Source organism: Formica exsecta, unplaced genomic scaffold, assembly GCF_003651465.1.
Source record: "Formica exsecta isolate Colony F162 unplaced genomic scaffold, ASM365146v1 scaffold854, whole genome shotgun sequence".
In the NCBI taxonomy this organism is placed as follows: domain Eukaryota; kingdom Metazoa; phylum Arthropoda; class Insecta; order Hymenoptera; family Formicidae; genus Formica; species Formica exsecta.
In genome coordinates, this window is record NW_021853626.1 from 127871 (window position 1) to 131761 (window position 3891).

The 3891-nt window shown below is 32.9% G+C and overlaps 1 long non-coding RNA gene across 1 annotated transcript; it reads right to left on the reverse strand.

The window, feature by feature from the left end:
• Window positions 1-1358: 1358 nt before the first annotated feature.
• LOC115244746 lies at window positions 1359-3773 on the reverse strand. Its single transcript, XR_003885422.1, has 2 exons — window positions 1632-3773; window positions 1359-1549 (listed from the first exon to the last, which is right to left on the reverse strand). It is a non-coding gene; the product is annotated as an uncharacterized LOC115244746 (long non-coding RNA).
• Window positions 3774-3891: the final 118 nt, after the last annotated feature.

Genomic DNA, 3891 nt, shown 5'->3' on the forward strand with positions numbered 1-3891 from the left:
CCAATTCAGATTTGACGTAAGATGTAGACCCAAAAACTTTACTACAGAAGATTTACTGATACAAACTCCTTTATATATATGGTTATATATATGATATATAGATTATTTATGCCTAGGAAATGTTTCCTATGAGAGAAAATACAAAGTTTGGTTTTGTCAGCAGATATTTCGAGACCTAGTGTGGACAGGATTTCCTTTGCTCTGCTCATAGCATTCTCGAGAATATTCGGTTCTATTCGTATAGGATTGTTATTTGTAATAATAGCTACATCATCAGAGTATTGAATAATACTATAGTTATTATTTTTAATTTCGTCTAGATCAGCCACGTACTAAAAGTAAAGCATCGGACTGAGGACATTACCCCGAGGAAGTCCTTTGTAGAACCAGGTTATTTCATCTATGTCTTTATATCTACGGTGAAGTTGTCTTGATGAAGTTAGGTTATAAATAAAATGAAGAGTATTTGAAGGAATGCTTAATTTGACAAGTTTTATGATTAATACATCTATTAATACATTGTCATACGTTCATTTAATCTCCAAGAAGATAGCAGCTGTTGCTTTGTTTAATCTAAAAAACTTCATGATATTAGAATATAAAATAGAAAGGTTATCAATACATGATAGACTTCTTCGAAATCCAAACTGAAAATTCGGAAGAAAATTATGATATTCGATCCATCAATTCGATCTGTTATGAATAAGTATTTTACATACACAAGGGGTTAAAGAAATAGTCCTAAATTTATTTTTATCCGCTTTAGGGATGAAAATCAAATATCTTTTCCATTCCGGAGAAAACATTTTAGATGAAATGATATCGTTAAGTATCTTCAAAAGAATATCAATGCCTGTCAGAGGAATGGCCGCGATAATTTTATAATCGATCCCATCAAATCCCGGACTGTATTTTATTTTAAGGTTATTTTTTAAGAATAACAAAACGTATTTTTTCCAGGCTAAATGGTAAATCTAAAAAAGGATCGAAGTCATAATTAGAGAACATCGGAAACTTTTGTTTCTTGGAAATTCCATCTATTTTTGGATTCTTTTACAAATCATCTTCCAAATGTAGAAAGGATTCGTGTCTTTTTTCTTAAACTTTTGCAAAATGTACAAAAATTTATTGTTTTTATTTTTCGAAAGTCTATTCTAGCTTCAGTTTCTGCTTTCTTAAAGTTAATAAAGTCTATCCAGAAACGAGAAACTTTAAATTTACCTATAGCATCTTTATGTAATCTAACTAACTTGTCACATTCTGAATTTCACTATGAGCAAGATGAGGATCTTGACCACGTTCGAGACTATGCAGTATTAGAATCTAGATAGAATATCAGGAAATATTTTTTTTTTTTTTGGAGAGGGGATGATTCTAATAATTCTACGACTTTATTATTGAAAAACTCCCAATCATTTAAGAATGCAATTTAGAAGAACCTATATAGCGATGGTAATCCAGAACCGAAAAGCAATATTTTATAAAAATCGAGAAATGGTCACTTCCCAAGAGTCTCCAGTTACCTGCTAATCAAAGTCCAAACCAATATCTGAAAATGTTATAGATAAATCAATAGCGGACCTGACTCCTTGTGGATTAAAGTATATTATTGAGCCACTATTGATGCAAACCGTATTAAATTCCGTTAAACCATCCAGCAATTTGATACCAGTTTGACAATCTCCGCCAAGAGGGCGAGACGCGTGGGTCGTTTAGAAGTCATGCTGATGCGTATCCCGAGCGTCCACATGATTGTCCGGCATATTCCTTTACCCCGTGGGTCAAGGGAGACTATAACGGTTTCTCCTCCGTTATCACAAAAAAGGAGTGTCCCCAAACATCATGATGTGCATTGAAATCTCCTCCGAAAAAACAACTATTTGGAAATCGTCCGCAAATTTTTTTCCAATTAAAAGTCCCAATCAGAGGGCTGTCAGGGGCCTATAGCATGAAACAAAAGTTATCTTATCAGAATTCGCAAAGAGGTTAATAGCATATACTTCGATGATTCCACTACAAACACCTGACTTCTCTCTGAGTATTTGATATCATTTCTAATTCCTAGGGCTCACGGTGTTCAAAGTGATCTTTCCTTATTACATCGAAGCCCTTTAATATGTCTGAGAGATTTAACCATTTAATGTCTTTAAAAGCAAAAAAATGTCAATATCCGCGATATATTTACTTAATTCTATTAATTTATATTTAAGGTTTTTACAATTTCACTGTAACAGTCTAAAATTTTTTTTCGAGTTCACCATTTGGGAACAATTTATTACCAATTGACTCAACCTTGACCCGTAGATTCTTCATCAACTGGTTCTTTTCAGGAAAATTCGATAAAGTATTATCGATGAGATTCAGAAAAGATAAAATAATTTTTTTTTAATCTTGCGATTTATTAATAACAATTATATTATCCATACATGAGTTATGAGAAGATCTTACTTTCGATGATTAAGTACTATCAATAGATGAGTGATAGAAATTTTTCGTTTTACTTGATTTTCTTATTTGAGGAAATTTGCAGGAGTTTTGAGTAGCCCTTCAGACACAGAACATCTGGTGACGGATGGATTTTCTTCCATAATTTTCTTCGCTTCAAAAGAGGATATATTGTCCATTTAAGGATCGCTGCATGTTTTTGGTACTTACGCATTTTCTGTCGAATGAGGCATATTCTTCGTTACAATTAATGCAACATCTTTTTTTCAGTATATGTAAGCTCCTTGGACAGTCGATGATTTCCTCCATAGACCAGATTCTTTTCTTGACAAGTTTTTCTTACGTGGCTTAATCTATCACATTTAAAGCAAATTTACCGATAGAATATAATGTGACATAGAGATTTTAGCTTTCCAGATAAAGATGGAACTAGGTAGATTTTATCCCTTGAATTCCAGACAAACCGAACGCGAATCAACCCATTTGCCTAATTTTCTGTCCCTTTTCTTTAAACGGAAAGAGTTTACCACATGAATCTTATTTTTATTATTGATTCTTTTTTGAAGTTGCGACAGGGATGATTCAAGAGGTACATCCTATATAACTCTCCTCCGATATATCAAATGACTGGGAATAAATGCTTCCAAATTTTGAGCCTTCAGGTATAGATTAGATGTAGCATTAATTGCTGCCGATCTTGAGACAAATGACGTTTTCCAACAATTTCTGGAAATATTAGAAATCTCATCAAATTTGATCCCTGCTTTATCCAACTTAGATGAAATCTACAGGATTGAGATCCTCTTCATAACCTTGATTTTATTTCTTTGTCTTAAAAATACGACGAAATGACCCTTATATGTAGTGTCATACAGATTTGAGATGTTTATACTTAAGATCCTAGATAGCAAAATGCAATCCTAGATAGCAAAATGCTAGCAGTATGCCAGTAGTATGCCAGCAAATTCAATCATGACTTCGCAGCAGATTTCGCTCTGCTGCGTCCTCATTAAGCTTAATTTCTGGCAGCACGGTTTGCCGATATAATATAATAAAGAAAATGGAGCAAAAATCGAATATTATTTGCTATTACGTCGTGACAATAGATATGTAACAAATATCGAGCGAAGTCTGCCATATCAGATCTGACGGCAGAAATGCGGCATATATCAAGCATGGCCTGCCGTTACAACGTGCCGACAGAAACGTAGCAAAAGTCGAGCATTGCTTGCTGTCACAATGTGACGACGAAAACACAGTAAAGATAAAACACGCCTGCAAAGCGTAATTGCTAATATAGATACAATAAAATCTGAATATTGGCATAGTTATAAATAATTAATTAAATATATAAATTTAAATAAATGATTTAATTTATTAATAATTTGTAAATTTCAAGATTTGTATGGAAATTGAACTCTTTATTTTGTTTCAAGAAGTCAATAT